Source organism: Bos taurus, chromosome 7, assembly GCF_002263795.3.
Source record: "Bos taurus isolate L1 Dominette 01449 registration number 42190680 breed Hereford chromosome 7, ARS-UCD2.0, whole genome shotgun sequence".
Classification (NCBI taxonomy): Eukaryota; Metazoa; Chordata; class Mammalia; order Artiodactyla; family Bovidae; genus Bos; species Bos taurus.
In genome coordinates, this window is record NC_037334.1 from 68,769,466 (window position 1) to 68,784,732 (window position 15,267).

General features: G+C 41.4%; 1 pseudogene; it reads right to left on the reverse strand.

Annotated features, from left to right (window-relative positions):
* LOC785940 (plexin-A1-like) lies at positions 1-11,989 on the reverse strand (annotated as a pseudogene).
* Between the last annotated feature and the right edge of the window lie 3,278 nt (positions 11,990-15,267).

Genomic DNA, 15,267 nt, shown 5'->3' on the forward strand with positions numbered 1-15,267 from the left:
TGTCCCCTTGCTGCAAGGGGCCAGCATGCTGTTGGGGAGCCAGACTGAAACCTCTGAAAGGTTGGTGGCGGGTCAGGGAGTGGAGAGGACTGTGGTCATGACTACTCCTGGACCTCTACAGTTGAGAGCTCAGCCTGAGGCAGGGTGTGGGGGATAGTGGGCATGGTGAGGGAGAATAAATGAGATAAACTTACACTCATGACCAGGAGCCCCAGGCCCCAATAGCTCCCAGAGGCACAGCCCTGAGGACAGAAGAAGAAGTCACTTGGGCCCTGGGTGGAGCCATCCTGCAACCCCTCCATAGGATGGACCCAGGGCCTCTCTCTGGGTGAGGTCGATGTGTCACTCCAACCCCAGCCATGGACAGCATGTGGCGAATCAAGAGGATGGTGGTTGTGGGTGTGTAGTGGTGAGCATAGGGGTGCTGAAACATAGCAGGTGGGGTGTGATGGCCCAGACAGACTTTAGCTCATCATGACCGAGCCCTGGACATTCACTCTCCCCACCTGGGCCACCAGCCAGGCCCCTGTCCTCAGACTCTGCCCAGGAAGCCAGGCACAGCTGAAACCTCTCAGCTGCTGGGCCTAGTCCTGGCCTTAGCAACCTGGTCTCTCCCTCCCAGAAGGTCCAGCCTCACCTCCAGGGACTTAAGTGAAGTGAAGTCGCTCAGTCGTGTCTGATCTTTGTAACCCTATAGAATGTAGCCTACCAGGCTCCTCTGTCCATGGGATTTTGCAGACAATAGTACTGGAGTGGATTGCATTTCCTCCTCCAGGGGATCTTCCCAACCCAGGGATCGAACCCAGGTCTCCCGCATTTTAGACAGACATTTTATCATCTGAGCCACCAGGGAAGTCACCTTATTGTCCCAAGAAGGACCCTGGTCACACCTGGGTTCCCCAACCCCATGGCAAGCAATTCTGGGCATGGAGGGTGCTTCAGGCATCATCTCATCCACGCCAATTAAGAACTGGGACCCTGGCAGGCTCCAAGGGGAAGGTTAGTGCCAAGGGGACCAGGACTGGACACATGGCCCCCAGCACAGGGCACCTGGTACAGTTGGGACCAGGCCTCTTCTACAGATCTCCCAGCTCTGCTGCCAGATAAGGGCCAGCCCCAAATTCACTCGAGTCCCCCTGGTCAGATGGTCATAGGCCAATGACTCAGTTACTCAGGGGTACAGTATGTACTACTCGCTCCAGCTTGCTCCAAAGTAGCTGCCACCAGGTCTGCTTATCCTTCTCCAGGGCTGTGTTGGGGTCTTGCCCTTGTACTTGATGATGTAAGAGTAGATCTCATGCAGGACACTCATGCTATTAAATTGACTCGGGTCCAATGTGAAATATGCACTTGTGTCCTGGTAGCTGATGGCAGGCCATCTTGGTGATGTAGGCATAGTAAATCTCCACCTAGCTCTTGTAGCTAAGGATGTCCTTGGTGTAGAGCAGCTTCTGGGAGGAAAAGTCCTTGCCCAGCTTGTGCTCAGATGTGGAGCAGGAGTCCATGAAGGCCTAGGCCACCACTGACAGGCAGGCGTGAGCGCTGCTGCTCTTGTAGATGTTGAATAGGACCTGTCGGTTCTTGATCATGTTCAAGCAGGAGCACAGGAGCAGGCAGTTTTTCTTCCAGGTGTGATGCATATCTGTATCATGCACCTGGTGCCGATCGTCCTGCTCATCCAGGAAATCAAACATGTACTCGATGGCCAGAAGCAGGGCTGAGCCCCAGTGCATGCTGAAGATGGTTTGGAAGAGGGCATCCACAAACCTCTGTAGCATGCCCTTGATGGCCAGAAGCTGCATCAGGAACTTCTCATAGACTGTCTTGCTGCTTCAGTCACCACTGAGCTGTTCCAGGTGGTCATGGTTCTTAAACAGGAACACTGCAACTTTTTATATCAAAGAGTGCTCTGCCCATGTTTTCCTCTGGCAGTTCTATGGTGTCTGGTCTATTTATGTCTTTAACTCTTTTTTGTATGTGATATTGAATGAGTGAGTGATTCAAAGTCACTCAGTCATATCTGACTCTTTGCGACCCCATAGACTATACAGTCCATGGAATTCTCCAAGCCAGAATACTGGAGTGGGTAGAATCTCCCTTCTCTAGGGGATCTTTCCAACCCAGGGATCGAACCCAGGTCTCCCGCATTGCAGGCAGATTCTTTACCAGCTGAGCTATCATTCTTCTACCTGTAGCTGTCCAGTTTTCCCAGCACCGCTTTTTGAAGACTGTCTTTTCTCCATTGTCTATTCTTGCCTCTTTTGTCATTGATTAATTGACCAAAAGTATATGATTCTGAATTCTCCATCCTCTTCCACTGATCTCTGTGTCTATTGAACAAGTACCATAATGTTTTGATTACTGTAGCTTTTGTAATATAGTCTGAAGTTGGGGAGTGGGATTTCTCCACCTTGGTTCTTTCTCAATATTGTTTTGGCCTTTTGGGTCTTTTGTATTTCCACATAAATTTTAAAATTGTTCCTAGTTTTTGAAAGATACTATTGGTATTTTGGTAGGGATTGTATTGAATCAATAAATTGCCTTGGGTAATTTTAACAATGTTATTTTAACAACATTAATTATTGTTAAATATTAATAAAATATTTTCATTAATAATAATTTATTAATATAAATTTATGACATATATTGTACATTATATATAATTATATGTATATTATACATAATATACAAAATATGAGTTTATATATTTATATAAATTTTAAAATATAAATGTTACATAAATATTAATGTTACACTTAATATTTACCAATATTAATTATTTTAATAATCATTTTAACAATATTAATTCTTCCAATCCAAGAACATGGTATAATTTTCCATCCATATAATCTTCAGTAGTTTTCCAAGTATAGGTCTTTCACCCCCTTAGGCAGTTTTATTCTAGGAATTTTATTCTTTCTGAGGTAGGCTGTTTTTAAGATTCAGTACAGGTCTTGATTTAGGGTCAGACTTTAGGCCTGAAAAGCCATATGAACTTTGAGACTGTTTATACAAGAAGGGACTTTAATTACCTGGGGCCAATCCCCTTGATATGTATGTGAATAAACTGAGGACCAGAGAGAAATAGACGAGAGGACCCACAGAAGTCACTCGGGACCAATGCAGAAGTGAAAGCCAGGTTCGCCTACCCCTATTCCACTGTTCCTCTTCGTCAATAAACATTATTTCACCAATGTTTTTTGTTGTTGTTCTTTGCAACATTCAGCTTGTGGGATCTTAGTTCCCCAACTAGGGATATAAACCCACAGCCTCTGCAATCAAAGCTCAGAGTCCTAACCAGTGGACTGCCAGGGAATTCCCATTTATTTAACCAAATATTCATCAAGCACCCCATACTAAGCAATGCAACATTTTAAGTAGATAAAGCAAACCCACAATCTCCACCTTTGAAAGTTAAGGAAAAAAAGACACCACTTTCAGTATGAATGAAGTAATTATAGGAAACAAGTTTCTGGTTACCAAAGGGGAAGGTGGGAGATAAAGTAGGAGTATACAGTTAACAGATACACACTCAATCACTTCAGTAGCTCAGTCGTGTCCAACCCTTTGTGACCCCATGAATCGCAACACGCCAGGCCTCCCTGTCCATCACCAACTCCCAGAGTTCACTCAAACTCATGTCCATCAAGTCGGTGATGCCATCCAGTCATCTCATCTTCTATCGTCCCCTTCTCCTCCTGCCCCCAATCCCTTCCAGGATCAGAGTCTTTCCCAATAAGTCAACTCTTTGCATGAGTTGGCCAAAGTACTGGAGTTTTAGCTTTAGCATCATGCCTTCCAAAGAACACCCAGGACTGATCTCCTTTAGGATGGACTGGTTGGATCTCCTTGCAGTCCAAGGGACTCTCAAGAGTCTTCTCCAACACCACAGTTCAAAAGCATCCATTCTTCGGCGCTCAGCTTTCTTCACACTCCAACTCTCACATCCATACATGACTACTGGAAAAACCATAGCCTTGACTAGACGGACCTTAGTTGGCAAAGTAATGTCTCTGCTTTGAATATGCTATCTAGGTTGGTCATAACTTTCCTCCCAAGGAGTAAGTGTCTTTTAATTTCATGGCTGCAATCACCATCTACAGTGATTTAGGAGCCCAAAAAAATAAAGTTTGACACTGTTTCCACTGTTTCCCTATCTATTTCCCATGAAGTGATGGGACCGGATGCCATGATCTTCGTTTTCTGAATGTTGAGCTTTAAGCCAACTTTTTCACTCTCCATTTTCACTTTCATCAAGAGTCTTTTGAGTTCCTCTTCACTTTCTGCCATAAGGGTGGTGTCATCTGCATATCTGAGGTTATTGATATTTCTCCAGGCAAGCTTGATTCCAGCTTGTGCTTCTTCCAGCCCAGCATTTCTCATTATGTACTCTGCATAGAATTTCAATAAGCAGGGTGACAATATACAGCCTTGACGAACTCCTTTTCCTATTTGGAACCATCCTGTTTTACCATGTCCAGTTCTAACTGTTGCTTCCTGACCTGCATATAGGTTTCTCAAGAGGCAGCTCAGGTGGTCTGGTATTCCCATCTCTTTCAGAATTTTCCACAGTTTATTGTGATCCACACAGGCAAAGGCTTTAGCATAGTCAATAAAGCAGAAATAGATGTTTTTCTGGAACTCTCTTGCTTTTTCCATGATCCAGCAGATGTTGGCAATTTGATCTCTGGTTCCTCTGCCTTTTCTAAAACCAGCTTGAACATCTGGAAGTTCACAGTTCACGTATTGCTGAAGCCTGACTTAGAGAATTTTGAGCATTACTTTACTAGCGTGTCAGATGAGTGCAATTGTGTGGTAGTTTGAGCATTCTTTGGCATTGTCTTTCCTTGGAACTGGAATGAAAACTGACCTTTTCCAGTCCTGTGGCCACTGCTGCATTTTCTAAATTTGCTGGCATATTGAGTGCAGCACTTTCACAGCATCATCTTTTAGGATTTGAAATAGCTCCACTGGAATTCCATCACCTCCACTAGCTTTGTTTGTAGTGATGCTTTCTAAGGCCTGCTTGACTTCACATTCCAGGATGTCTGGCTCTAGGTCAGTGATCACACCATCATGATTATCTGGGTCGTGAAGCTCTTTTTTGTACAGTTTCTGTGTTTTCTTGCCACCTCTTCTTAATATCTTCTGCTTCTGTTAGGTCCATACTATTTCTGTCCTTTATGGAGCCCATCTTTGCCTAAAATGGTCCCTTGGTATCTCTAATTTTCTTGAAGAGGTCCCTAGTCTTTCCCATTCTGTTGTTTTCCTCTATTTCTTTGCATTAATCACTGAGGAAGGCTTTCTTCTCTCTCCTTGCTATTCTTCAGAACTCTGCATTCAGATGCTTATATCTTTCCTTTTCTCCTTTGCTTTTTGCTTTTCTTCTTTTCACAGCTATTTGTAAGGCTCCCCAGACAGCCATTTTGCTTTTTTTCATTACTTTTTCTTGGGGATGTCTTGATCCCTGTCTCCTGTACAATGTCACAAAACTCCATCTATAGTTCATCAGGCACTCTGTCTATCAGATCTAGTCCCTTAAATCTATTTCTCACTTCACTGTATAATCATAAGGGATTTTATTTAGGTCATACCTAAATGGTCTAATGGTTTTCTTCACTTTCTTCAATTTAAGTCTGAATTTGGCAATGAGAAGTTCATGATTTGAGCCACAGTCAGCTCCCAGTCTTGTTTTTGCTGACTGTATATAGTTTCTCCATCTTTGGCTGCAAAGAATATAATCAATCTGATTTCGTTGTTGACCATCTGGCGATGTCCATGTGTAGAGTCTTCTCTTCTGTTGTTGGAAGAGGGTGTTTGCTATGACCACTGTGTTTTCTTGGCAAAACTCTATCAGCCTTTGCCCTGCTTCATTCCATATGCCAAGGCCAAATTTGCCTGTTACTCCAGATGTTTCTTGACTTCCTACTTTTGCATTCCAGTCCCCTATAATGAAAAGGAAATCTTTTGGGGTTATTAGTTCTAAAAGGTCTTGTAGGTCTTCATAGAACCATTCAACTTCAGCTTCTTCAGCATTACTGGTTGGGGCACAGGCTTGGATTACCGTGATATTGAATGGTTTGCCTTGGAAATGAACAGAGTTCATTCTATCATTTTTCAGATTGCATCCAAGTACTGCATTTCAGACTCTTTTTTTTAAATAGGTGTGTGTGTGTGTGTGTGTGCGTGTGCATGTGTGTGTAACAGATACACACTACTATACATAAAATAGACAAGCAACAAAGATTTACTGTATAGCATAGGAAACTGGTGACTCAGATGGTAAAGAAATCACCTGCAAGCAAGAGAGCCAGGGCAGATCCCTGCGTTAGGAAGATTCTCTGGAGAAGGGCATGGCTACCCACTCTCAGCATTCTTCCCATGGACAGAAGAGCCTGTCAGACCATAGTCCATGGAGCTTCAAAGAGGCAGACAAGACTCAGTGACTTACTTTTCACACTATAGGTAACTATATTCATTATCTTGCAATAAACTATAATGGAAAATAATCTGAAATACATACACACACACACATGTGAATCACTTTGCTATAATCCTGAAACTAACATAATACTGTAAATCAACTGCACTTCAATTTAAAATAGTCGAGTTACACTGTGCCCCAATATAATTTATATACCTCTCTCACATATTAATACCACGTCCATTGATGTTCCAGGTTTTGAAGCTGTGAGTGAGAGGATGTCAGAAAATGGAATGTGAGCTAAGTGAGCTCCTGTTCACATAGCTAGAGGGCACTGCCTAGTGTAAAACAGAACATCTCCCCAAATTATGAGATAATGCATCCTTTTTCTTCATCCCCAAAACCAAAACAATGTTTTCTACTTAAAAACACTGACATCAGAGATTTGTTTGGGGATGAAAACTTTCACTTTTAGCTATGTGCCTTACTGCATTATCACATGATTGCAAGTCATTTCCTCTGCATCCATTTTAGGGAAGATGGCTGGATGAGAAAAAAAAAAAAAAAAAACATGATAGCACTTGGCTTTCATCAGATAAGGTTAAAGGAATCTTCTGAAGGACTCAGTACTCTTCCAAACCAAGCCCACTGCAAGACTTGGGCACCAGTTGAACTCCTGTGCTAGTAGAAGTTATTCAAAATGTATGCTGAGCTTTATCAAGGCACCGCATTTGTAGTGAGCATTGCGACTTACCACACTGACAACAGAACCCTCTGTTAACTAGCTATGTTGCTAAAGAATGTTGACATTTTAAAATTTCAAAACTTCAAATGTCAAAAATCAAAAATGAATTATTTCGAGTGAAAGGAACACTATTGAAATAAATTGCTTTCAGAAATGACTGCCTTGAGAAAAAAATATACATTTAGTAATACACTGAATGGTATATTTCTTTAAAAATATACTGTTGTTCTATTGTCATGATAGTTCAAATACAATCACATCCTTTGACACAAAAATTCCATGTCCAAAATCATAATATTGGAAGTATACAAATGCACAACAGATCAGATCAGATCAGTCGCTGAGTCGTGTCCGACTCTGCGACCCCATGAATCGCAGCACGCCAGGCCTCCCTGTCCATCACCAACTCCCAGAGTTCACTCGGACTCACGTCCATCGAGTCAGTGATGCCATCCAGCCATCTCATCCTCTGTCGTCCCCTTCTCCTCCTGCCCCCAATCCCTCCCAGCATCAGAGTCTTTTCCAACAAGTCAACTCTTCGAATAAGGTGGCCAAACTACTGGAGTTTCAGCTTTAGCATCATTCCTTCCAAAGAAATCCCAGGGCTGATCTCCTTCAGAATGGACTGATTGGATCTCCTTGCAGTCCAAGGGACTCTCAAGAGTCTTCTCCAACACCACAGTTCAAAAGCATCAATTCTTCAGCGCTCAGCCTTCTTCACAGTCCAACTCTCACATCCATACATGACCACAGGAAAAACCATATCCTTGACTAGATGAACCTTTGTTAGCAAAGTAATGTCTCTGCTTTTGAATATGCTATCTAGGTTGGTCATAACTTTCCTTCCAAGGAGTAAGCGTCTTTTAATTTCATGGCTGCAGTCACCATCTGCAGTGATTTTGGAGCCCAGAAAAATAAAGCCTGACAATGTTTCCACTGTTTCCCATGAAGTGATGGGACTGGATGCCATGATCTTTGTTTTCTGAATGTTGAGCTTTAAGCCAACTTTTTCACTCTCCTCTTTCACTTTCATCAGGAGGCTTTTGAGTTCATCTTCACTTTCTGCCATAAGGGTGGTGTCATCTGCATATCTGAGCTTGTTGATATTTCTCCTGGCAATCTTGATTCCAGCTTGTGCTTCTTCCAGTCCAGTGTTTCTCATGATGTACTCTGCATATAAGTTAAATAAACAGGGTGACAATATACAGCCTTGATGTACTCCTTTTCCTATTTAGAACCAGTCTGTTGTTCCATGTCCAGTTCTAACTGTTGCTTCCTGTCCAGCATACAAATTTCTCAAGAGGCAGATCAGGTGTTCTGGTATTCCCATCTCTTTCAGAATTTTCCACAGTTTATTGTGATCCACACAGTCAAAGGCTTTGGCATAGTCAATAAAGCAGAAATAGATGTTTTTCTGGAACTCTCTTGCTTTTCCCATGATCTAGTGGATGTTGGCAATTTGATCTCTGGTCCCTCTGCCTTTTCTAAAACCAGCTTGAACATCAGGAAGTTCACGGTTCACATATTGCTGAAGCCTGGCTTGGAGAATTTTGAGCATTACTTTACTAGCGTGTGAGATGAGTGCAATTGTGCAGTAGTTTGAGCATTCTTTGGCATTGCCTTTCTTTGGGATTGGCATGAAAACTGACCTTTTCCAGTCCTGAGGCCACTGCTGAGTTTTCCAAATTTGCTGGCATATTGAGTGCAGCACTTTCACAGCATCATCTTTCAGGGTTTGAAACAGCTCAACTGGAATTCCATCACCTCCACTAGCTTTGTTTGTAGTGATGCTTTCTAAGGCCCACTTTACTTCACATTCCAGGATGTCTGGCTCTAGGTCAGTGATCACACTATCATGATTATCTGGGTCGTGAAGATCTTTTTTGTACAGTTCTTCTGTGTATTCTTGCCATCTCTTCTTAATATCTTCTGCTGCTGTTAGGTCCATACCATTTCTGTCCTTTATCGAGCTCATCTTTGCATGAAATGCTCCTTTGGTATCTCTAATTTTCTTGAAGAGATCCCTAGTCTTTCGCATTCTGTTGTTTTCCTCTATTTTTTTGCATTGATCGCTGAAGAAGGCTTTCTTATCTCTTCTTGCTAGTCTTTGGAACTGTGCATTCAGATGCTTATATCTTTTTCTCCTTTGCTTTTTGCTTCTCTTCTTTTCACAGCTATTTGTAAGGCTCCCCAGACAGCCATTTTGCTTTTTTGCATTTCTTTTCCATGGGGATCATCTTGATCTCTGTCTCCTGTACAATGTCATGAACCTCATTCCATAGTTCATCAGGCACTCTATCTATCAGATATAGGCCCTTAAATCTATTTCTCACTTCCACTGTATAATCATAAGGGATTTGATTTAGGTCATACCTGAATGGTCTAGTGGTTTTCCCTACTTTCTTCAACTTCAGTCTGAATTTGGCAATAAGGAGTTCATGGTCTGAGCCACAGTCAGCTCCTGGTCTTGTTTTTGCTGACTGTATAGAGCTTCTCCATCTTTGGCTGCAACGAATATAATCAATCTGATTTCGGTGTTGACCATCTGGTGATGTCCATGTATAAAGTCTTCTCTTGTGTTGTTGGAAGAGGGTGTTTGTTATGACCAGTGCATTTTCTTGGCAAAACTCTATCAGTCTTTGCCCTGCTTCATTCCGTATTCCAAGGCCAAATTTGCCTGTTACTCCAGGTGTTTCTTGACTTCCTACTTTTGCATTCCAGTCCCCTGTAATGAAAAGGACATCTGTTTTGGGTGTTAGTTCTAAAAGATCTTGTAGGTCTTCATAGAACCATTCAACTTCAGCTTCTTCAGCATTAGTGGTTGGGGCATAGACTTGGATTACTGTGATATTGAATGGTTTGCCTTGGAAACAGAGAGATCATTCTGTCATTTTTGAGATTGCATCCAAGTACTGCATTTCAGACTTTTGTTGACCATGATGGCTACTCCATTTCTTCTGAGGGATTCCTGCCCGCAGGAGTAGATCTAATGGTCATCTGAGTTAAATTCACCCATTCCAGTCCATTTCAGTTCGCTGATTCCTAGAATGTCGACATTCACTCTTGCCATCTCTTGTTTGACCACTTCCAATTTGCCTTGATTCATGGACCTGACTTTCCAGGTTCCTATGCAATATTGCTGTTTACAGCATCGGACCTTGCTTCTATCACCAGTCATATTCACAGCTGGGTATTCTTTTTGCTTTGACTCCATCCCTTCATTCTTTCTGGAGTTATTTCTCCACTGATCTCCAGTAGCATATTGGGCACCTACTGACCTGGGGAGTTTCTCTTTCAGTATCCTATCATTTTGCCTTTTCATACTGTTCATGGGGTTCTCAAAGCAAGAATACTGAAGTGGTTTACCATTCCCTTCTCCAGTGGACCACATTCTGTCAAATCTCTCCACCATGACCCGCCCATCTTGGGTTGCCCCACGGGCATGGCTTAGTTTCATTGAGTTAGACAAGTCTGTGGTCCTAGTGTGATTAGATTGACTAGTTTTCTGTGAGTATGGTTTCAGTGTGTTTGCCCTCTGATGCCCTCTTGCAACACCTACCGTCTTACTTGGGTTTCTCTTACCTTGGGCGTGGGGTATCTCTTCATGGCTGCTCCAGCAAAGCGCAGCCATTGCTCCTTACCTTGGATGAGGGGTATCTCCTCACCGCCACCCTTCCTGACCTTCAATGTGGGATAGCTCCTAGGTTTTGTATATTTGAAATGGGGGGGGGGGGGGGACTAAACATCTATGTGTGAGGAAGTGATTTCATAGATTAAGTACATTTGTTCTACTTAATACTACATAGCTGTCTAAGTAAAGGCTGTTGTCCCATTCTCACAGGGAATGATGAGCTTCTGTATGTAGTGGAAAAAATTAGGTTACTGTGTGTGTGTATGAGTGAAAGAGGGGGAAAAAATAAGAGAGTAGCCTAGAACTTTGCTAACTCTAGAGCCACTAGCCACATGTGGCTACTGAGCACTTAAAAAGTGACTAGTCAGAATGGAGATGTCCTCTAAATGGAAAATACTCACTGAACTGTGAAGACTTATAATGAAGGGGGAAAAAAAGAACAAGAATAAGAAGAGAAAAAAAAACACTGCATTTCTACTGGACAGTGCTGACCTAGGACTGTTCCTGGGGATTGGGACTGGGGAAAAATTTTGATGGAGAGGACAGGGAATAGGCATTTCCAGTTTTAATTATTTTTCAGAAAGCACTTAATTTAAAATTTTAAAAATCAGAGTAGGAATCCAAGCAAAATTTATCGTTTAGTTACTATTATGTGTCAGTCTTAATTCCTTAGTCTTCACAAATGGTACCATGGTTATGTAAGCTGTTAACCAAAAAAAAAAAAAAAAAATCTGCTGAATACAGGAACTCTACACTATCATTGCAACTTTTCTGCAAATCTCAAAGTATTTAAAAATAAAAACCTAAAAAAAAACAACAATGAGGGAAACAAGCACTCTAACAAGATATATCTTCCGCTTAGAGATTCTTACTTGGAGTTTCAAAGTACTTACTGTAAAGTAACTCACCTACCCACAGTTCCTTGTAAACACATTTGCTTGAAACAAGGCAGCTAGGATTACTAAATATCATATTCCTTAGCTCCCACCTGAAATTCCATCAATTCAGAAAACTCCCTTCTCCCTTGGTGATTAGAAGCTGCCTGGCTGCTGCTTAGGTACCAGGGATTTTTGCTGGAGTAGGAGGCTTGCTCAGAGAAGAGGAAAGCTGCCACCTCTCCAAGGACTTCACTGAGGCCTGGGCAGCTAGAAGTTTTCAAAGCCCCTTCACTTGCTCCTTGCTCCCTCATCGGCTCCTGGCTCCAGCCCTCAGACTAAACCAACACTAAGGTCAAGAGATTTTTGCTAAGATCTCATCGTGAACTTTGAGATTAAAAAAGTGAATCAAAAATCAATATCATTAGTATAACAACCTTCACCTAACACCTTGTACAGGTGTTACTATTTACTTAAAGGTTTCCAGAATAAGAACTAAACTCAGCATGCAAATGAGTAGGAATGGCAGGTAAAACTGGATAACAAAATTTAAAACAGATTTGATATAGATATATAGATACATGGCTATTTCAGAACTGGCCAAATGAAGATAATTTTAAACACTGCATTGGAGTGTAAAATACTTTCATTTTACATGAAGTAGGTTTAAAAGGCATGAAATGTAGAAATTACAAAGGACAACATGTCAGATTGTCATAAGGCATGTTGTTAAGTATAGACTATAAACCTGCAACAAAATACTTTCCAAAGGTGACCCACCCACAAAACAATTACATTAAAAATAATGTGGGTATTTAAACATTCTACCACCACAACCACACTTGCATAGCTTAAACAATTTTTTAAAACATCATTACTTTCTCTGGAAAAAGAGTCACACCATAAGCAGAAGGAGCTTGACTAAGAATTACGAAAGAAAACTGCTACTATGTAAATGAGTGACCTTTATAATTACAGGCAATACAACTGAAAAAAAGATGTAGAGGATCTAGAATCTTGAAAGTCACATTTCTGATGCATTCTCTACTGCACAGCTTTTCCACTGAAAACTGGTTAAAATCTGAGCTCCCCTTAAGCTTGAGAACTCTCCAACCAAGTGTCCCAGCTGCCTCTCTCCTTTTCCCCTTTCCAGCTGAGTTCCAGAAAAGAATGACGAAAATCTTTAAAATTACAGATCTAGGGCATCTCTACTTACCTCTGGAAAGACTTTCTCAGTAGAAATATGGGGACAAAATTAATTTGTATTCAGTTAAAAAACAATTCAAACTTATGTGAAAATTAAATTTAAATGGAAATAAGCATAAGGGGATGTTCCCAAATAAATGAATGACAAGTCAAACCGCTTGGAATTTCTGCCTTGGGAATTCTAACACTAAAAGTGATAGGCAGATAAAACATGGCAAGATCTTAAATTTTCAGTCTGAAAAGATCAAGGAGCTTCTTCGGGCCCTGTGGGTGTCTATGGCAGAGATCTAGGAGAAAAATTTCTAAGGCACTTCTAAGAGAAAAACCACACATTCACTCTTCCTACGTTGTTTTTAATTAAGTAATCACTTGTCATCACCCAGACCCTTTGTGGGTTCCTTGATAGTTTGTTATCTTTCTGCCATCTTCCTCATTACAAATCACTGATACAGAGTTGACCCTACCCTGAAAACCAGGGTCCCAATCCCTGCTGGAACCACTCTTGACACGTCCAGAGTGATGCTACACACTACGCTGGCTGTGACCTGAGCTTATCCAAAGTCTTCATTTCTTTCTGTGAGGAGGAGGGTGGACAGGGAAACGTTGTGATCATACGTAAATCAATTTCTTTATTACAAAAAAATGGAGAAAATGATTCAAACAGTTATAGAAGCACATAAAAGGAAAAAGTGAAACTCTTGACTATTTGCCCCTGTGGAATAACCATATTAACTTTGGAATATGCTTCTGGAATATTTTACAGTAAAAGAAAAAAATAGTATTAACTATACTATTTTAGAATCTTTTTCTTTTTATTAGCAATATAGATTTCTCCTTTGACAAGTAACACAGCTCTGTGAAACTAGGGATTTTGTCTGTTTCCTTCACTACTATATTTCTAGGAACTAAATCACTGTCTGGCACAAACTAGGTGCCAAAAAATGTTCACTGAATGAATGAATGAGATCCTCCTTCCTGTCAGATCAGTCAGAAGTTCCATGGGGTCAGGGATGTGTCTATTCGGTCCCTGTGATCCCAGCACTAGAGTCCCTGGCACAAGGTAAGCACTTAGTATCTGTTGAACTAGCAAAACAACTCAATGATGAAACCACCTAATTTTTTTTTAACTGTTCCAGTGTGTTGGCAATACCATAATAACCATCTATTCCCCAATTCATGGAAAAAGTGTCTCACAAATACTGTTGCAAGAGTTGTTCTTATATATATATATATCCTTGTTTAAAGATTTTTTTAGGATAAGAATCCCTTTTGTGGGACAATCATTGACCTGGTTTAAATGTGTTCTGAAACCTCTTCCCTCTAGAATTTCATAAACTAAAAACACTTAAGATTAATTATTCAGCTTGTTTAAAAGCCACTGCCTTGAACTTTGCAAAATGATCTCCCTTTCAAATCTCCAGTAGAAAACCAATGCTTCCCAATCCTATCTAGATGCAGCCTGAACACTGTAACAAACAGGCTGCCTGCATCCTTGGTGACCAACATCTCCTGCATGCAACACAGTAGCACTTTAGTCATCACCCAGAGAAGGCCGTTTTCAGGCAGGTCTCTACTGTTGATTCATCCAGCAGAAAAGAGAAAGAAAACAGGAGAGTAATAGACTTCCAGGGCCTGAGCTGGAAGAAGATGCTAAGAAAATAAGAGCTGGACAAGACCAGAAACAGAGGATTAAGAGTATTTTTTAGTTCCCCACAAGTGAAGGTACAGAGCTCTATCTGAATTCTCCAATGGAAAAGTTTTTCCAGAAATTTGCCTTTCTGCTTGTTTAATTTTTTCACTCCAAAGATATTAAGTAAATCTCTATTATGTGTCAGAGTTGAGCCATAACTGAGGAGGAAAAAACAAGCAAGATGGACCTACTCTCCACCATCTTGGCACTGAAGCTTAAGGACCATTGTCGAAGCATGAAGGGATCTGACTCTGACAAATAAAGATGGCTAGAGACCTTCACCTACTTTCCACCAGGGAACAGAATTTGTGTCCCAGTCCTGCTTCTTCTTTTATGAAAAACACTGCTCCATTTCTCTCCATGAATGGAGAAGTCGGTTAGAGATCTTCCCCTTTGAGTACCCTCCAAGCAAAACTGGTCAATACACACTGAGCGTACTTCCTTTTTCTCCAGGAGCATCTGCCACACCACAGGCCTTGCTGGCCCATCTTCTTAACTGAGGCCAAGGAGAGCTGTGCATTGGCACTTACTGTTGCAGAGTCAACATTCAAAGAAGTATAAACCTTGAGGCTTTGAGGGAATCAAGACCATCTAGTCCTACTCCAGTAGTTTCCTAACCCCTTCTATGGATCACAGAGCTCTTTGAGAATCAGTGACCCTTTAGACTTCGTGTATTGAAAAAGACACACATGTATC